General features: G+C 39.1%; 1 protein-coding gene across 14 annotated transcripts in view; it reads right to left on the bottom strand.

Annotated features, from left to right (window-relative positions):
* The window catches only part of CSNK1G3 (casein kinase 1 gamma 3), a 106,577-nt gene that overhangs the window by 81,666 nt on the left and 3,988 nt on the right, over nucleotides 1-20,923 (bottom strand). Inside the window, exon 1 of one of the 14 annotated variants that reach the window (XM_045058298.1) lies at nucleotides 12,567-12,700. The exons of 12 other annotated variants lie outside the window; for them this stretch is intronic. The gene's annotated coding sequence lies outside the window, so the exon portion shown is untranslated. Of the gene's footprint in view, nucleotides 1-2,935; nucleotides 2,961-12,566; nucleotides 12,701-20,923 lie in introns of those variants that run through there. One more of the 14 variants, XM_045058307.1, reaches the window with a different exon arrangement.

The following is a 20,923-nucleotide window of genomic DNA, read 5'->3' as shown; positions in this document are numbered from 1 at the left end:
ATTCGCTAGAGCCACAAATTCCAGCCTGCGGACTAAATGTAGCCTGCTGCTTGTTTTGAACAGCCTGCAGACTCAGAATGGTCTTTACATTTTTCCATGGCTGGGGGAAAAAATTAAAAGAATGATCATATTTTGTGACACATGAAAATTATATGACATTCAAACTGTATTGTTCACAAATAAATTGTGTTACGGATGAATCCATGTTTATTTGTTTACATATCTCCACAGCTGCTTCATGCTACAAGAGCTGAGTAGTTATGAGAGACCATATGTGGCACTCTTACCCTTTCCCACTGCTGCACAACGCAGCACAAACCACAAACTGCTGGGACTGTCACGCTTCTAAAGCACAGTGGAGTGAGGACTGTGTATTTCAAATGAGACAGCAAAGCAATGTGTTTATTTTAGCACTCTACTGGAAAATACGGTACACTTGGACGTGATCACAACTACTAGCTTTCTACTGCACTATAACAAATTACCAAAAACTCAATGGCTTACAGCAATACACACTTATTAGTTCACAGTTTCTGTGGATCACAAGTCTGGGCACAGCTCAACCGAGTCATTTGCTCAGGGTTTCACAGACTTCATTCAAGGTATCAGCTAGGCTGCATTTGTATCTGGAGGCTGACGTAGGAAAGATTTCTCTTCCAAACCCCTACAGATTACGGGCAGAATTCATATCCTTGCCATGGTAAGTAAGGGCCCGTGCTTTTTGCTGGCTCCCAAGTGGAGGATACCCTCAGGTCCTACACAGTATACCTACAGTTCCCAGAAGCTATCTACAGTACATTGCCACATGGGTTTCTCCAACATAGCCACTTACTTCTTTGAGTCCCCAAAAAGAATCTCGAGCTCCAATTTTCTATGTAAGGTCAAATAACCTTCCCTCATACCTAAGTCCCAATCTTTGTACCCTACTCCAATATGCCAGTTCTCCCAGGTCTTGGGAATCCTTGCTATATCCTTCTAGACCTCTTTGATGCTACCTGCCTACGGAGGATTAGAAAAAAGAAGTCTTGGAACACCGACTAGTTGTGAAGGCTTGGGCAAGGCTTCATCTATGCTTCTCTTATTAACTATAAAATTGAATTACACCAGGAGACTTCTAAGGATACTCTTACATTATGTGCAATATTTTAACTGCCTGTTGAATTTGATGACAAGTACTCTTATATGTAACTTTGTGATCTCTGAACCTAGCACACCACTGGGCATGTAGGACAGTCAAGAGATAGTGCAGATTAATAAATGAGTTCTTCCTGTCTCTAAACATTTCCAGGTTTCAGTTGCACGATTCCAATTTAGAGCCCTCCCAGGTACATATCAGCAGACTCCCTAACATCAGGCTCTTCGTTCATCTGAAACACCTCAGTGAACCTCATTCTCGTATGCCAGTCAGTGCGCTACCAGAGCTCCCAAGGATCTCCTGGATGAGAGGGCACTCCCTCGCCTGAAGTACTCTGTTAATACTGTCTGCGTTTCTGCTTTCCATACTGACTCATCCTAGCACCAGAGACAAATCGGTTCTGAAAAGTGAAGATATTTTTTCAGCTATAACACCAGTAGACCATGAGTCACAAATCCAAATGTCCAAATAAGTAAGGCAGATAATATACATGGGTGAATCAAGCAGAGAATAAGACAAGAAGAAATACTGGGGACTAGAGCAAACTGGAAAGCGAATCCCCATTCCAAAGGGGCAGCTATTACTCAGCTGTAAACAACTGCTGCCATTCAGGAAGCTAGATGTTCCAATTTTTCCAGAAAACCCAGAAGCCAATATTTTTATGTAAAATTTCTATCGTTGCTATTTGCTGAGCACTTACTATGCTAAGTACTTTAAATAGATGAGCCCATCAATTCTCAAAACTGTAAGTAGGATTACAACGAACCCCTACTTTTACCAAGAAGGAAACAAACATGTAAAGAAATCGCACCACCGTGACCAGCATCAACAAGTCTGTATGTGCGTGGTATAGCTAGAACATGATGAACAAAAAGTAGAATTCCTGAGTTCATGTTATTATCCACTTTACCTCCTAGTGTATAGCTGCTACCTTTCTATCTGGATCGGCAGCATGGGACTGCTCCCTTTTGCCAGCCTATATTCTCAGTATCTACAGCACCTCAATGTTGCCAGATCATAACCTGAACCAACCTGGGGTAGAGGAGGGAACTCACCATTCAACAAGCCCCACAAAACTCACCATTCAACAAGCCACAGAAGACAACAGGTGAGGGAGCCTGGGTGGCTCAGTCTATGACCCTGATTAGACAACCCTGTACAAAGGAATTTTCTTTTCCCCTTTTATAACTTACTGACAGGTTGGTTTTTTTTTTTTAATGTTTATTCATTTATTTTGAGAGAGAGCACACGTGAGCAAGGGAAGGGCACAGGGAAGGGGAGAGAGAGAGAGAGAGAGAGAGAGAGAGAGAGAGAGAGAGAGAGAAAGAGAGAGAAAGAGAATCCCCAGCAGGCTCCGCACTCGCCAGTGCAAACCCTAACTCAGGGCTCGATCCCATGAACCGTAAGATCACGACTTCAGCCAAAATCAAGAGTCAGACGCTTAACCGACTGAGCCACCGAGGCACCTCGATTGACAGGTTTTTAATTTTTCCTCAAGAAAAAAAAGTGGTATTGAAAAATTCAAATATTAGAATATGAGGCAAGAGACTAATACATCTTTGCTTTTGGCAAATATAGTCATTAACTTAATAAAAATGTTAATTCTACCGTGAATAAATACATAACTCATCCTAAAGTAACTAAAAAATATTGTCAAAACTTGATAAGAATATTTCAAGTTATTGAAAAGTAAAGTATTAAGTGCTTCTACAAATCATAGTTTTTGTTTTGTTTTGGTTTGGTTTATTTTGAATGACAACAGAGTCTACCAATACTGGAAACAGTTGTAGAATTCCTAACCTGGACTCCAGGGACCTCCTGAGCATTTGAAGACAGAATCCACAGTTTGCAACAGATCGTCAGAACATTATATGATCCTAAAAAAGTTAAGAACCACTGAAAAGTGTATTGTTATTTTCTCACTAAATTACTTTACAGGTACATTTTTAGGAACAATCTATCCTAAAAACCAGATAACACTTGTACTTTATTAAAAAGCCAACCTTGTTATCGAATTGAGGGCAGTTTTCAATAAACACACCACAAAACAAGTGAGAAAAATTTCAAGTGAGGAAATCAAGCGAAAAGTTAAGTCACGTTAGAAACAGAACTATGTGAGGTGCCTGGGTGGCTCAGTCAGTTGAGCGTCCAACTCTTGACTGCAGGTCAGGTCAAGATTCCGGGGTCGTGGGATAGAGCCCTGCATCAGGTTCTGTACTGAATGTGGAAACTGCTTAAGATTCATTCTCTCTCTCTCTCTCTCTCTCTCTCTCTCTCTCTCTCTCTCTCTCTCTCTCCCCCAGCCCCTCTCCCCTGCTTATGCTCTCTCTAAAATTTAAAAAAATAATAATAAAGAAAGAAATTTAAAGCAAAAGAAACTGAACTATGTAATACTAAATACAAAACAGATACCATGCAGTTCACTACCCATACTTAACAAATTTATTTTTTTGATTTCTGATGTCTAATTGTCACGCAAAAACAAATATAAGCAGATACAAGATTCAGAGCGTCCATTAAAGCTACCCCAGTTGCTAAAAGCCCACACATAATCCTGGTAGAGTATTATACCTATTGATGCAGTTGATAGCAATAAGAGAACATTTCTCTCAGAAGTTTTAAGTTCAAAAACTACAAGGAAGAGAATGGAAAAACACAGCGTGAAAACTTCAAAATGAGGCATCCAGAGATAACAAAACTACTGAGAGAAAAAAGTTTCATACAAATATGGCTGGCATACGCTTCCTTTTAACATGAATTAAATAATGATCTATATGGCTTAAGGATGTTTTAACTTTTATAAGAGATACTACCCCTTTAACTGAAACCCTAAACCTTCTACAACCAAAATGAATAGACCCGGATTTAGTTAATGTGCTTAAAACTGCATGAAAGTGCACAAATACTAACAAAATATTTCCAAATTATGTTTGACTCTATCATTATTCTGGGCATACTGACTTCAATATCTATATTTAAAAGGCAGAATTTATTAAAGTGATGTATCTTTAAATTATCCTCAAGAGGAGATAAATAAGCTTCATCAACTGCCTTGCTTTTCATAAGCAATTACAATTTTGATGTAGTAACATCCACTAATAAAGATAAAAAAGAGCTGCTAAATACAAAAAACATTAGACATAATCTGATTCGATGAACAGAAATGTAGGCCACTGGCATACTTCTCATTTGATGATTGCTGATGAATCTTCAAAACAGAAAACAGAAAATCAGATTCTCTCATCTTCATGGCCCAGTAATTTAATATGTTATGGAGCCAACTGACCTTCTCTTAGATTGCAACTAGATGAAACAGGGTAGTCTGAGAACTTATCAGTATAGTATCTTCTACCTCATAAAAAACCTCCCAGTGGGGCGCCTGGGTGGCTCAGTCGGTTGAGCGTCCGACTTCAGCCAGGTCACGATCTCGCGGTCCGTGAGTTCGAGCCCCGCGTCGGGCTCTGGGCTGATGGCTCGGAGCCTGGAGCCTGCTTCCGATTCTGTGTCTCCCTCTCTCTCTGCCCCTCCCCCGTTCATGCTCTGTCTCTCTCTGTCCCAAAAATAAATAAACGTTAAAAAAAAAAAACCTCCCAGAGCCAGCTAAGGCTTTCAAATATTAATGAGCAACTCTAAATCTTTTTAAATGCTGATTAATACTCCACCTACTTTCCCAAATATTGCTGCAGTACATACAGACTGTTTCGTGAATCTGTAATATCAAGCATGAACATTTCCTACGGTTATCTTTTCATGCTGAACACGTTAATCAATGTCTTTTGCAAACACAAAATTAGACGTGAAAGAAATTTTAAGATTAACTTTTTGGGGTGCCTGGGTGGCTCAGTCGGTTAAGCATCTGACTTTGGCTCAGGTCATGATCTCAAGGTTTGTGGGTTCGAGCCCACGTCGGGCTCTGTGCTGACAGCGCAGAGCCTGGAACCTGCTTCGGATTCTGTGTCTCCCTACCTCTCTCTGCTTCTCCCCTGCCTGTGCACTGTCTCCCTGTCTCTCAAAAATAAACAAATATTTTTAAAAATTGAATAAATAAATAAAAAACAAAAATAAAATTAACTTTTTTTCACATGTTGCTTGTCAGAGCATCGATTTCTCACTGCTTTGTTATCTGAAATGAAAAAGTCCACGTTTAGTATATGAAATAACCCATTCAGTGTTTCAAATGCTTTATTCAGTCTCTAAAAATTACATTACAATACATGTCTCCAGGCTTGTCCGAAATTTAAATGAAGAAAGATATCTGTGATATGACGGCTTGCTGTTATATCACATGCTTCTATTAGCAGCAAATGTCCCAGTTACTGGTTTCTGGCATGAGCTCAACTGTGGTTGTCTAAGAAAAGACTAAACACTTATTTTTAAAAGCTAAATCATTAACTGTAATGTCAAAAATGGAGATTAATTTCTCTAATTACATACTACAGAAACTTATTTTGTCTCACAGATATTTAGTAACTTTCATCTACAACACTTAACATTTTTTAAACCTGATTTCAGTGATGCCCCTTGTATATGCCTATCAAGATCCAGGATATTCTAGTCTTTAAAAACAGCCATCAGTTCCATTAGAGCAGTGTTCTCCAAACTGCAGATCATGACCCTAAATTAGCAGGTTGTTAAACTAATATAATAAGTCTCAAGCAGCACTTGTTTAAATGAAATAGTATTAATTAGAAAAAAAAATGGAGTACACATATGTCATAAAGAATAGTTTAGTTCAATGAGATTCTGTTTTTGTTCTTTATATCAATGCATATGTATCACTGGGTCACAATGTAAAATATATTTTTACAGGCTGTGACAAATATATTCCTATGAGTTGTGGTCAAAAAGTATTCCTAAGTTTGAAAGATATAGCCTAGGAGTATCAAAACATACTATATTATAACCAGTTATAACTGAGTCAATTTTTTTTTAAATGTTTATTTCTGGGACAGAGAAAGACAGAGCATGAATGGGGGAGGGGCAGAGAGAGAGGGAGACACAGAATCTGAAGCAGGCTCCAGGCTCTGAGCTGTCAGCACAGAGCCCGATGCACAAACCGTGAGATCATGACCCGAGCCGAAGTCGGTCGCTTAACCGACTGAGCCACCCAGGGGCCCCTAACTGAGTCAATTTTTAAAGAAAAAAATTTATCGAAGTCTCAATTTTCTTTTTTTTTTTTAAATTTTTTTTTTCAACGTTTATTTATTTTTGGGACAGAGAGAGACAGAGAATGAACGGGGGAGGGGCAGAGAGAGAGGGAGACACAGAATCGGAAACAGGCTCCAGGATTCAAGCCATCAGCCCAGAGCCTGACACGGGGCTCGAACTCACGGACCGCGAGATCGTGACCTGGCTGAAGTCGGACGCTTAACCGACTGCGCCACCCAGGCGCCCCATCGAAGTCTCAATTTTCTTAATGTACATAAATATTACTGAATATCTAATTAAGTTAATTTTTTTTTTAATGTTTATTCATTCTTTAGAGAGAGAGACACATACACAGACAGGGGTGAGTCGGAGGGACTGAGACACAGGGAGACACAGAATCCAAAGCAGGCTCCAGGCTCTGAGCTGTCAGCACAGAGCCCAACGCAGGGCTGGAATTCACAAACAGTGCGATCACGACCTGAGCCGAAGTTGGACGTTTAACTGACTAAGTAAGCCACCTAGGCACCCCTAATTAAGTTAATTTTCTAACTATCCAGGTCTGACCACTTTCTAGTAACTAGGATATGACTATTTCATAGGTCCTCAAAGTATCTTTTATTCCTCCTCTTTGCAATTTCACAGGTGAATTTATACTCTCACTGGTAATACCCCTTATCACAGCTCAATAGTTGATTGAGAATAGTAGATTCTCAATCCCCTTATCACAGCTCAATAGTTGAGTTGAGAATAGTAGATTCTCAATAGTTGGAACAGGAGGGAATGTTTCATTTGAGCACGTCCAGCACCCCAAACATTTATTATATACACAGCCAGAGAAGCATACATCACCTTCATCTCCTGATCCTTTAAGCATGATGGGAATGAAAAATCAAGTAGAGGTCTTATCAAATTTGTATTAATGGAATATTCACCTTATCAATGTCGATGAGGAGGTCATCTCATCGTCTATAAACGTAAACATGGCTGAAAACCCCAAACACAGGAATGGTATTAAACTCCAAGCCATCGGGGCACCTGGGTGGCTCAGTCGGTTAAGCGTCCGACTTCAGCTCAGGTCACAATCTCGCAGTCCATGGGTTCGAGCCCCGCGTCGGGCTCTGGGCTGATGGCTCAGAGCCTGGAGCCTGCTTCCGATTCTGTGTCTCCCTCTCTCTCTGCCCCTCCCCCGTTCATGCTCTGTCTCTCTCTGTCTCAAAAATAAATAAATGTAAAAAAAAAATAAAAAATAAAAAAAAAAAACAACTCCAAGCCATCAAGGAAAGTCTTGTTCTGTTTTGGAGCACTTACTCTCATTCAACAAATACTTACTGAATATGTACTCTGTACCAGGCACAGTGCAAGGGTCTCAGGATACAGCAGTGAACCTATCCCAGAGAAAGTCTCACCATGCCTCTTCAAGACTACCGACTTCCGTGCCTCCCTTAACTATATTTTTTATTCTGATTAAAAAGGATATTCTCCTCTACCTGAGCAAAACTACAAACAGTTGGTCCCAGGAGTTATGTTGTATACAGTTGCAGCAAACCCTGCAATGGGGAACAGTGGACCACTGCTCCTAGGGAAGATCAGTTCCTGCAAGACGGTGGTCACACATTTTCATCCAATGATTAATATACAACCTGTTTCACAGAAGTTTCTCTTTAAAGATGTCTTATTTAATACATGTTATTAAGTCATTAACATTGAACTCAGAGCCAACAGCACTAAAACTCATACCTCCATGAAGCCCATGTAACATACTTTTCTCCATAAAGCATATGACAACCTTTAGGAGTTCAGGAACACCAGAGAGTACTTCGGTACTACACTGGGGGCCATTTTAAGCAGCAAAATCAAAAGGCCTCAAAAATGCACCAGAAAGCAAAAGAAGGTAGAACATCACCTTGCTCGATTTTAGGTGGGAACATGCACATCAGGTACTTTGAATTTTTTGCCACTCCGTGCATGTGAATATCCGTGAATGCCTGGAAAAGCACCAAGAATGTGGATTTGAGGGTTACAAATAAATGTTAGCAAGGAGAGAAAACTGCAAATATAGAATCTGTTAATCATGAGGATCAGCCCTAACTGATGAGGAGAATATTCTCTTTAAATACAATCCCATCTAAAGAGTAAGAAATGACAGAATTCAAATACCATCATTATGCAACTCCTAATGAACTAATGGAAGTAGGAAAGTACCAATTGCTGCTAACTTCACAAAAAGAAAGACAACCTTTGAGCTTCCTGATGGAAGAAGAGAACTGATGAAACCTCTACATCTTACAACCAATTTAAAGGAAAGACAAGATGCAATGTTTTTACTATTCAACTTTGAGAGAACCCATTTTTTAATCTGATGTCCTCAACGGAAGGAGATTTTATGCAACTCAGTCTCCCCATTGTCTAATATAACATATAATACAGAGCAGACATTTGTTAAAGGCCTACTGCAGAAATGAGTGAGTGAATGAATGAATGAATGAATGAACGAACAGAGAAACTACCTCTTGCAAGGTCAGGAATGTTAATTTCTAAGATCATGTCTTTTTCAAGGAGAGAAGGAAAGAAAAAGGTATGGACAGGCAGGCAATTTATAGCTCTAAGAGGTACTATAAGGAGAGTAACACCTCACAAATCAAAGGTCATTTATACTGTGATTTCAACTCTCCAAAACAGAGCTATGAACCAGAGGAAAAAAATTTACTTAAAGGAGGTCACAAAATGTGTACTCTGCTCATTAAACAAAAAGAGCCCCTAAACTATATTTTACCTTAATTTTAAAATAATCCTGATCAGTTTATTACTAGAAATCAAACATAAAAGGAAAAATTGAAGTGACTAGTCAAAACATGACAGAGAACCAAGAAGACAACTTTATACACCTCAATAAATTCACAGTCTATGCATAACAGCACACTAAATGATGTGCAAAATGAGAACCCTGACTCAGCAAGATCTGAGTATGTTTAGAAAACACTGAGAAGTGTACTTGAAAAGGTTACCGCTTGAAAAAATACTAAAAGAAAACATTTTAGTATAAATTCAATCTTCTAATTGGTCTAACAGGCCAGTGACTAATAATGCCAGATAAATGAGAAAATACTTCAGAAAAGTCAGTAGCTGTTTCATATGTAGTTCTCATAATGAAATTGTATTTTTCTTCCTGACTATAGCGCCAATTTCCTAATTTAGAAAAATATAATTACAAGTAACAGCCTCATGTAGGCAAAGGTCACAAAATTAAAAGGTTCATTCAAGGGAATCAACGTTTGAGAATTTTATTTCGGAAGCTAATAGTGTCAATTTTCATCATAGCAAGAACTTAACGTTGTAACTGACAGTAAATCATGAACAACCAAGTCAACTTCTACACAATTCTAGAATGAAACATGCAACAAGTGATAGAAAATCTTAAACTACCACTTCTCCAGACTAAGGATTTGTTTCGGCCCAGACCAAACCAAGAGAATCCTTCTCAAAATTAAGGGCAAAAGCCTGAAGAGAGAGACACAGAATTTAAAGACACTTAGGCCCCAATAGGAACACCAGGGTTAAGGTCTAGTGTTTCTTACGGAGATCGGGGCTCTCTTACCTGAGCAAGAAAGAAAAGTTCCAAAACATAATGAAGCCTGCATTCCCTAGAAACTGAACGCCCCCACCCCAATCACTATCTATCTGATAGGTTTACAGCAATAAAAATATCACGTTCAAAACTATGTTATTGTCATGATGTTCTGGTATGCAACCGAATTCACAAGCTATTTACTAAAAAATAATTCAATATGGCAATTTTTAATTTTAGGAATTGCTTATTACTAGAACTCGTCTATATTCTGGTGGGAATGCAAAATGGTATACAGCTGCTTAGGAAAATTGTGGCAGTTTCTAATACAGTTACACACACACACACTTCACTTATGACCCAACAATTCCAACCCTAGAAATTTACCAAATGAAATGAAAACTTAAATTCACCAAAACGAAAAAAAAAAAAAAAACAAAAAAAAACCAAAAAACTGCACACGGGTGTTTGGGGCAGCTTTATTCCTAACTGCCAAAATCAGGAAACTTAACGCTTTGCACAGTGAATGGATAAACATGCTGAGGTACAACCACATGAGGGAATACTGACCAGCAGCAAAAAGAAATGACACAGGCTTCACCACAGATGAATCTCAAATACACCATACGAAGTGGAAGAAGCTAGCTTCAAAAAGCTACGTACCACAGGCCATTCTGACAAAGTCAAAATTAAAGACACCAAGAAGAGACCAGGGATTGCTAGCGGCTGGGAGTGGGGAAAGAAGTTGACTACAAGTGGGGCAGTAGGAGGGAATATTTTGGGCTAATGGAATTGTTTTGTGCAGCAATTATAGGGGCAGTGAATTTTAGCATGCAAAAATTTAAGAACAGGAGAAACAGGGGTGCCTGGGTGGTTCAGTTGGTTAAATGGCCGACTCTAGATTTGGGCTCAGATAATGAGCTCAAGGTTTGTAAGAGGGAGCCCCACGTTAGGCTCTGCACTGACAGCGAGGAACCTGCTTGAAAGTCTCTTTCCTGGTCTTGCTACCCCTCCCCCCAACACGCACACTGGCTCTCTCTCTCAATAATAAATAAACATTTTATTTATCAATTGTTTTAATGTGTATTTATTTTTGAGAGAGAGAGACAGAGTGCAAGAGGGGGAGGGGCAGAGAGAGAGACGGAGACACAGAATCTGAAGCAGGCTCCCGGCTCTCAGCTGTCACCACAGAGCCCGACGCAGGGCTCGAACCCATGAACCATGAGACCATGACCTGAGCAGAAGTTGGACATTCAATGGACTGAGCCACTGAGGAGCCCCAATAAATAAACATTTTTAAAAAGAGAAAGAAAAAACTGTATCTAATATAAAAAATACCTTAGGAAAAAATCAGAATTAAGTGAAGTGCTCAAAAAATTGAATATTTCCTTTAAGTTTTCCAAGTAGCCCATAAATGCATTTAATGTCAACTTCCACCATTTAAAAAAAAAAAAGAAAAAAAAACCTTTCTATAAAGTATTTCTCTACTTTTAAGCCTGAGTAACAAAGTCAGATGCTTGTGTTTGTTGCTTTACTTAAAGGAGAACCAATGTATTTGTTAGAGATATCTCATACAACTCTGATGATTCAGACTAAAGTGGTTTGGAGTGAGCACGGTGCCTCTGGAGGCATTTAATCAAGGTTCTTCCATTGTAAATCTCCCTAATAAAAAAGATAAAGTGATCAATCCATTCATTCAACAAAAGAGCAATCACAAGAGGCCTATCATGTGCCAAAACAGGAAGTCAAATGGCACCCAAGACAATCACAATCCCTGCCGCATCACACAGCTTAAACAAATAATAATATAAAGTATGATATGAACATGAGAATTATAGTGCTTTCAGAGCACACAGCAAGGGTACATAAGTTCTGTAAGTTCTGTATCTCCCATTAGGATCTACACCTTAAAACGCCTACTATCTTGGTGAACTCAGAAACACAGCTAAAAGCACATGCACCAGAGTGGTCACTACCCAATCACCCCTCGATGTTTAGCGAGGGAAAGCAGGCAAAGACCATGTCCACAGAATACTATCCAGCAGTGCAGTCATCACTCCCCTACAGTAAGGTCCTCTCCAGGGAACTACCAGATATGCACAGTTGTCACCTTCCCACCAGCAGGGAACTTTCCCTAATTCACAATACCATAATCATGAACTTCTCTTGTTGAGAAGTATTCTTTTCAAGGGTGCAGGGAGGGTGAAATAATAAAGAAAAGGAGAGAAAAGAAAAAAACTAGTAAAGATGCTGGGGGGCAAAAAGCCCGAGTTAAGTATATAGATTTTTGCAGTGAGGTCTTAAAAACAAATTAAGGAAGTTTAAGGAAACTAAAACAGAGGCATTACAACCACACCCCTGCTTCTTTCTGTTATGAAAAAGGAAGCCAAGATATGTAAAAAGAGGGCTGCCTGCAGGTGCTTTGGCATGAAGTTACCAGGCAGAGGTAAAATTACATAACCCCAAGGACTAAAAAGAGTGTGTGATGAATACTCAGCTATGCCAGTTACCAGAAACATTTTCCATCCCAAGCATCCTAATTACACAATGCTTCTGGGACCACACTGGGGCCCACAGGACCAGGGTTAATAACTCAGTGCCAAAAAAACAGAAAAGCTTCCAACAACTGTTAAACAAACATGAATTAAAATAAAGTGCCTCTTGGTATGTATAGATTTATAAGAGGAGAAGAGTGAGAGAAATTTACTAGCAACTTACTGAAAGTCCATTTCAGAGGAATGAGATACTGAGTAGGTTCTATCAAGAAGCAAGAAGCGGGGGGCGCCAGGGTGGCGCAGTCGGTTAAGCGTCCGACTTCAGCCAGGTCACGATCTCGTGGTCCGTGGGTTCGAGCCCCGCGTCGGGCTCTGGGCTGATGGCTCGGAGCCTGGAGCCTGTTTCCGATTCTGTGTCCCCCTCTCTCTCTGCCCCTCCCCCGTTCATGCTCTGTCTCTCTCTGTCCCAAAAATAAATAAACGTTGAAAAAAAAATTTTTTTAAAAAAAAAAGAAGCAAGAAGCGGAAACAAATTAATGCAGTTCCACAGGCCCTTTTCCAAAGTTCTTGCAGTCAAACGTGATTGGGAATTCTGATTTCTAGGGGCATCTGAAGGGTGATACATGTGTATGCACCATATATTCTGTGCAAAGGCCGGGATGATACAGGACAGAACATTATAATCAGACACTTAACTATTTCTGCACTGAAACCTACAAATTCATGAAAAAGAGACACAACAGTTCAAAACAAGTTTCATGGAAAAAAACACAATTTGTGCCAAACATACAAGAAAATATTTTTGGTTTTCAAAGCACTCTGGATGTTAGAATAGTTGATACGAAATTACGGTCCCCTAGAACGGTAGCCATTACTCAATTACTAACTGTATATACAAAATGTTACTGGTAACCTCACTGTCATGTGCTGGTTTTCTTGTGGAATTTTGGTGAACACAAAATAATTATACAAGTCTTCTTCAGGTTCACACAGAACATGTCCTATGTACTCTATCCACTCCTAATTTTTTTTTTTTTTTTCTGAAAGAGAAGAGGTGGGGAGGAGCAGAGAGAGATGATAAACAGAGGATCTGAAGTGGGCTCCATGTTGACAGCAGAAAGCCCGATGCAGGGCTCAAACTCACAAACTATGAGATTATGACCTGAGCTGAAGTCACATGCTTAAGCGACTGAGCCACCCAGGCACCCCCACTCTTAAATTTCTTTACCACAAATTCTCCTACTAGAGCAGTTTACAAAATATCTAACCCTTAAATTTACAGAGGAACTGCTAAATCCAATTTTGCCACCATGAAAGCCATGTTCTTTGAATGGAATTTAACATAATGAATTCATTATAAAACGGCTTGTTCTCATTTTGCCACAAAAGGCTATAACTGGTAAAGGGGTCTGTGACATGGGAAGCTGCAGCAAATGAGTCACAAAAAAGGACCCTGATATGTCATAAATGACAAGATACAATAACCAGAAAACCCTATCATCATAGTGCATTTATATGTACACAGTTACGGACTATATACAATACAGACAACATACTACATACACAATATACTGTTACTGAAGTAAACTGTTTCCACTGGGGGAACACACATATTCCTCATCAACAAGGGTATGAAAGAGAGTAAAGCAGTAGAAGCGCAGCTACACTAAACTATTAAGACCTCTTCCATCCTGATGCCCCAGGAAAAATACAACTCAAGGATATTATAAATATATGCTAAAACTAACACATCTTTGATGAGCAACAGTTCTTGCCTTCTTATACTTTACATAACTTTAAAAATTAGACTGTTTTTATCACTTAGGTTTCTTAACATTTTCAGGGGCATCTGAGATGATGCCTTAAATTATTCTTGATAAATCTCCCTTTAACAAATTTTCCAAACTTTAAAAATCCTCTAATTTTGCTGCTGGACTTAGCAACAATTGCTAATAAGCAATGAATACAATGGCACCCCTAAGGATTCTGGGTATGAAACTATAAAGAGAAGTTGCTATTAACCTGGTCCTCTTGCAAATGTTGTCTGTGCATTTCTTGTCTCACTTTCACACCCCTATCCCAATTAAAAAGGGAACTTGAAATTTAAGAGCTAAGAGATATGTATAAAGACAAGGAGAAATCAGTCATTTTCAAACCCTGCAGCACATTGGAATCACCTGTAGTAACCTAAAATGTAACAATGTCCTGGCCCCACTCCCCAGACTCAGATATCAATTAGCAGGGATAAAAGCCCAGTATCTACCATTTTAAGGTTCCCAGAAAATGTTAATGTGAAGTCAGGGCTGAGAGCCACTGGTACACACTGCCTTTTCCACAAATGCTTTCTCTTATTTTTTAAAAAAATTTTTATGTTTATTTTTGAGAGAGAGAGAGAGAGAGAGAGAGAGAGAGAGAGAGAGAGAGAGAGACAGCATAGGTGGGGGAGGGGCAGAGAGCGAGGGAGACACAGAATCCGAAGCAGGGTCCAGGCTCTGAGCTGTCAGCCCAGAGCCCAAAACGGGGCTCAGGAGCTGTGAGATCATGACCTGAGCAGAAATCGGACGCTTAACCAACTTGAGCCACCCAGGCTCGCCTCTCTTATTTTTAACTCAGTGGTAATACTCCCTACAGCAAAGGCTGCAAGCATTATCTTTAAAACTATCCACTTTTCTTCTCATTTCCTCGGTCACAGAAAAAAAAAAAAATTACTGATTTTCAATCGGAAAATTTTAAACAAGTGCATATAGTAAAATTCACTTCGACTTATCTCATATTGTCATTCCCAACAATCAGGATTTTAGTTTTCAGTCAGTCCATTAGTAGCTGGTAACTGGAATGTGTATAAATAGCATAGCATACAATATACATACATACAGTACACATGTCAGTTACCAACCTTAACAGATTATCAGAAAATAAATCAAAATCAAAGGAATGATTTCGAAGAGCTGATTACATTTTGATATTTCATTAAGTACAAATATTTTCAGAACCCCAATGTATAATGGAATATGAGCCACAATATGCCCTGACACTCACGTGAAAGAAGAACCCAGTAAATAATCTACCATTTTTAAATGAATATTGCTATTACAAGATTCCACATCTGTAAGATGTATATTTTTGATTCATATTGTTTTCATATCTCTAGAATAAAAGCACATAAAATAATATTAAAATCGTATTAAAAAATCTTATAAAAATCTGTATCTACAAACACCAGTATTTAAAAATGTCGCCAACAACTGACATGTACTACTTCCACCTCCAAAACAATACTAATTAACGTCTGCTCTTCAAATGAGGATTTTGCTAAAAGCTCTTGTAGGCATGTATTTGCACACCATAAAACTAGTGGAATACCAGGAATTTTCTCTCTTCTCAGCCTATGACATTACCTGCTATATTTGCCTACCATTTGAAAATATTCATTGCTAGACTATAAGTATTTCACAAAAATAGAAAACAAACATGACATAGACTGGCTATATGGGGAAAAAAACATTTTCACTTCCCTTTTTACTAAAGGAAACTGTGACTTCAACTCTGACTCTAATACAACATACTCTAAATCAATGCCAAGTATACCACCTGAAATTTAAACAAGCTAAAAAGATAGGTAACACAATTAATAATTACAAAATATTCAGAAGTCTGCTTTTATACTATTCACTTGCATCACAAAAGGTATTACGTGGCCAAATTCAACTTATAATTTTAAGGTAAAATATTTGAATAAGTACAATTCTAAAAGCAAAGTATCAGTACATTCCAGGCACACTTCATTCAAGATAATATACAATAAAAGCAAAATCATATGTTAAAATCTAAGTTGGTGGAAAACATCCTACCCCAGGATTCTATTTTTTTCCTCCTCAAAAAAAAAAAAAATTACTATTTTTCCTGATGGCAAAAATAATGCCATCTGCTATAATATATAGCAGAAATATCCAAAAATATATATAGCAGAAAATCCAAACAATACAGAGACACAGAAAGAGTATAAAAATTAAAATCACCCTAAATTTAACTATTCATAAATAACTGCCATTAACATAAATATCCTTGCAGAGAATGGATGGATTTACTCTGTATATTCACAACTGCAACAATTACAATGACCATAATTACAATGGTCAAAATCCTTCATATATACATACACATATCTCACTATACATGTACAATACACACACACACACACACACACTCTCTATATATTACAGAAACAGAAACCTTTAAGATAACAACTTTCTTGAACTTAAAAATATATAAGTTATTCTACTTCTGCATTTTTATTTAAGCAGGCCAGTTTGGAGGTTATCTGTGTGTGTGTGTGTGTGTGTGTGTGTGTGTCTGTGTGTCTGTGTGTGTGTGTGTGTGTCTGTGTGTGTGTGTGTGTCTGTGTGTGTGTGTGTGTGTGTCTGTGTGTGCCTGTGTGTGTGTGTGTCTGTGTTGCTGTGCTTCAGGGAAGATTTAAAAATCTCTGTTTGCTTTATTTAAAAAAAAAATCCTCTAGCTAAAATTTTCCAAAACCTGGAAACATATATCTGTACTAACAGCAGCTGGCTGACTGCTTTCCAGAACTAGCCCATGGTCCCAAACAAAACTGCGAAGCAGACAAATGTTTTCATGGCGTCCCACCTCTTGGGTCAGAAAGAACACCTCACCAGCAAGTAGCATAGAAGAGTCCACCCACCAGGCATGTGACTTGAGCATTTCACTCAAACCGTCCCAGGATTCATTACATTTCAATTCCAAAATTCTGTGATTTGCCCCTGCCTCCCCATCCTCCCCATGCCCCCACCAATTTTTTTTTTTTTTTTTTTTTTTTTGCTTTTCTCAAGATGGGTAAAAACTATCCTTTCCTCCTATCTTACTATGATTCCATGATTCAAGTCGAACCCTTCCTCTGACTGATAAACTCCCATTTCCCCAAGGTACCTACTGTCCTCTAGGTGTGACTAAAGAAATGCGATGAGATCAAAAACCTGGGCAATGTGCAATTTTTGGAGAGGAAGAGAGGGCAGCGACTCAGAAAAAAAATTTCTAAATAAGTTCACAGGTACAAATTTTAAAGTTATAATAATTTTATGAGTTCCAGGGAAAAAAGGTACAATGTTACAACTTAGATAACTGATTTTATTGACTCAAAGTTAGTCAATATGAAAACTAACAGTGTTTTAGCTCCTAAAATATTCATACCTGAGCATATTTAAGATAGCAACATAGAAGCAGCTCTCTAATCTTTCATCCGTTACATTTGTACAACCCTTTAAAGTTCAAAGTGCATTTATATGCATTATTTATTTTCATTCTCAAAACAAGTAGATGCAGCGGTCACTATTGATTGCCTCTTTAACAGATCCATTTGCTTCCATGTTCTTCTTTCCCACAACTTTTAAAAATATCCACCCTTTGGAGCACCTGGGTGGCTTAGGCGGTTAAGCGCCCAACTTCAGCTCAGATCATGATCTCACAGTTTGTTAGTTTGAGCCCCACGTTGAGCTCTGTGCTGACAGCTCAGAGCCTGGAGCCTGCTTCAGATTCTGTGTCTCTTTCTCTCTGCCCCTCCCCGGCCCGCTCGTGCGCGCTCTCTTTCTCTCTCTCTCTCAAAAATAAACATTAAAAGAAAATTAAAAAATATATAAACATCCGCCCCTCACCATGTAACTCAGGAAAATGTGACCCCATTCCCTATGGCAGGGGATATATCCTGATTAACAGAAGCCAGCCATGATAACCCCATTCCCTTTGTCATGACTGGCGAGGAAGTACACATGACCTAATTCTGGTCAATAAAACATGAAAGGAAAAGTATGCTGGTGAGCTTGTGCAAAACATTTCCTGGCCAATGCATGTCTAGATGTGATCTTGCTACCACCCTGAGGATGAATCCAACACAAAGAGAAGAGCAGAGCCAAAAAAATCACTGAGAGGCAGACCAAAGCTCTGAAAAACTAACCTAGCCTACCTCAGTATTTCAGTGTTCCATATCAGAAACTACCTACTGCAATTCAGGCAGTATAATGAGGCAACACCAAGATAAACAGTCTACCCCATTTGTCTTTTCCTCCCCAACCTGGACCTCCTTTCTTATACCTAAAAGTTTTCCTTTTTACTTGAGCTGAGCTAGACAAGACAGGAGGACAGCTATTCTAAGCTGCTAGGCCAGCCAGCATGCTTTGTACCAAGCTCAAGGGCTCCTGCTACACCTCAAGGGTATGGCATTTCCTCTTCCAAGGGACAACTTCCTCTACCAATTCACTCCAGCAGTCCCTACACAGGCTGAGCAGATGTTGGGATTCTAAGAAGGCTCCTCTCTACATAAAAACTGAAAGCAAGAATACAAAATCAGATCAGGGACCATATAGGGAAATATGAGAGAACTGCAGCTTGATCACCTGACTACATTATTAAACAATTTACCCTGAGGTCTGAATGAATACAGCCAGGAATACGAGAATTTCTTTCTTTTTTATAAGAGGATGCTATTACATCAATCTCTAAGAGAGAGCATAAGCTAGATGATATAATAGAAGCAGATACCCTCCTTAATATATTAACCAAGAGCTCCTAAGTTAAAAAGGGGATCATAAAAAATCTACATCTTAAACATTTTATGGCAAATAAAATATAAAAATGTACATTCCCAAGACAATCTTTTAATGTAAGGCCAAGGCCTTTCCTTCAAGTATGGATGGATGTACAGACTGCAGTTCTATTTTGTCTTTCTTGAGAAAACCACACCTACCATAAATCACCTGTGATTTCCAGTTTCTGTTTCATAAACATAGAAAGACATCTCACAAAGCTTAAAAGCAATCTTGTTATAGAATTTTTTTTGAGATTTTTAGGGTTTTTCCCCTAATTGTTTAAAAAGTTCTTATCCACACCTACATTCTCCTATAACTTTTGCCTCCAAAGTTCACTGAACAATGTTTCATCAAACTACGTAATTAAGACATCAAGTAAAACTGCCATCAACAACTTGTTGGGTGCAAACACAAATAATTCTTGGTAAGTATAAAATAACTAGTGGGATTAAAAGTTCAAAAACAGGGGTGCCTGGGTGGCTTAGTCAGTTAAGCATCCAACTTTGGCTCAGGTCATGATCTCATGGTTCGTGGGTTCATGCCCTGTGTCGGACTCTGTGCTAACAGCAAGGAGCCTAGAGCCTGTTTTGAATTATGTGTCTCCTTCATTCTCTGCCCCTCCAACGCATGCACTCTGTCTGTCTCTCTCAAAAAATAAACATTAAAATTTTTTTTAAAAAAAAGGAAAGGAAGCAAAGTTCATAAGCAAACTAAAGAGGGGCGCCTGGGTGGCTCAGTTGGTAGAGCATTCGGCTCTTGGTCTGGCTCAGGTCATGATCTCATGGTTCATGGGATCAAGCCCTGCATCAGGCCTCTGCACTGACAGCATGGAGCCTGCTTGGGATTCATATTTTCTCTCTCTGTCTCTCTCTCTCTCGTCCTCCCCTTCTTGCACTCACACCCTCTCTCTGTCAAAATAATAAAACATTAAAAACATATTAAAAAAGGGGCACCTGGGTGGCTCAGTTGGTTAAGCGGCCGACTTCAGCTCAGGTCAGGATCTCACAGTTCATGAGTTCGAGCCCCGCATCCAGCTCTGTGCTCACCGCTCAGAGCCTGGAACCTGTTTCAAATTCTATGTCTCCCTCTCTCCACCCCTCCCCCACTCACACCCTGCCCTTCTCTCTCTCTTTCAACAATAAACATTAAGAAAAATGTTTTTAATATTAACAAAAAACACTAGAGCCTAGTCTACTGCCATTCGATGTAGCATGGGCATCAAGCAGTAAATGAATTAATTCTTCTGAGTGGGTTTGAACAGGTAGGGTTAAGAGAGTCTCCTGCAATAGTAGGCTGTTCCCAAGAGTCTCTGCCTATTCTAGCCACCAATCAACCTTCTAACAACTCATCTGTATCTTAAGAAAAAGGCTATTCTGAGATTTTACTTAATTCCAGGGAAAGCTGTAAAAACAAATGTGGATGTGATTTAGGCATATGTGGACATGACTTAGCTATGGATTTCCACGAAATTAAGTTATAACTGTATGATACATCTATCATTAGTAAAGGAAATGACCAAAGTGTGTGTCTTTTCTACCAAATACACACCCACTTCAAGATCATTGTCAAGAATTCTTTTCTCATTAAAAAAAAGATGGGCAGGGACTGGCAGGAGAGAATATAACCAGTCACTTACTATAGTTTAAGGACAAATCACCACACACCTTCTTGAGCTCCCCTTATAGGAGGAAACCCAAACATTTATGGTTTCTAAATCCCAGCTTTGAGCAAGGAGCTAGAAAAAACATGCCTAATAGCAGGCTCCAAAGTGTCTGCAAAACTTATCTGTCCTCACATCTCTCTCTCATTCCTTATTTTCTGAGTAATACAGAGCCTTTCCAAACTCACTTCACATTAATGGATAATACACACTTGATTCTACACATTAATAATCCCAAATACAGGGGCGCCTGGGTGGCGCAGTCGGTTAAGCGTCCGACTTCAGCCAGGTCACGATCTCGCGGTCCGTGAGTTCGAGCCCCGCGTC

The sequence above is a fragment of the Felis catus genome, chromosome A1, assembly GCF_018350175.1.
Source record: "Felis catus isolate Fca126 chromosome A1, F.catus_Fca126_mat1.0, whole genome shotgun sequence".
NCBI classification, from domain to species: domain Eukaryota; kingdom Metazoa; phylum Chordata; class Mammalia; order Carnivora; family Felidae; genus Felis; species Felis catus.
Note: the sequence above shows the minus strand (reverse complement) of the source record. Positions and strands in the feature narration are given on the sequence as shown.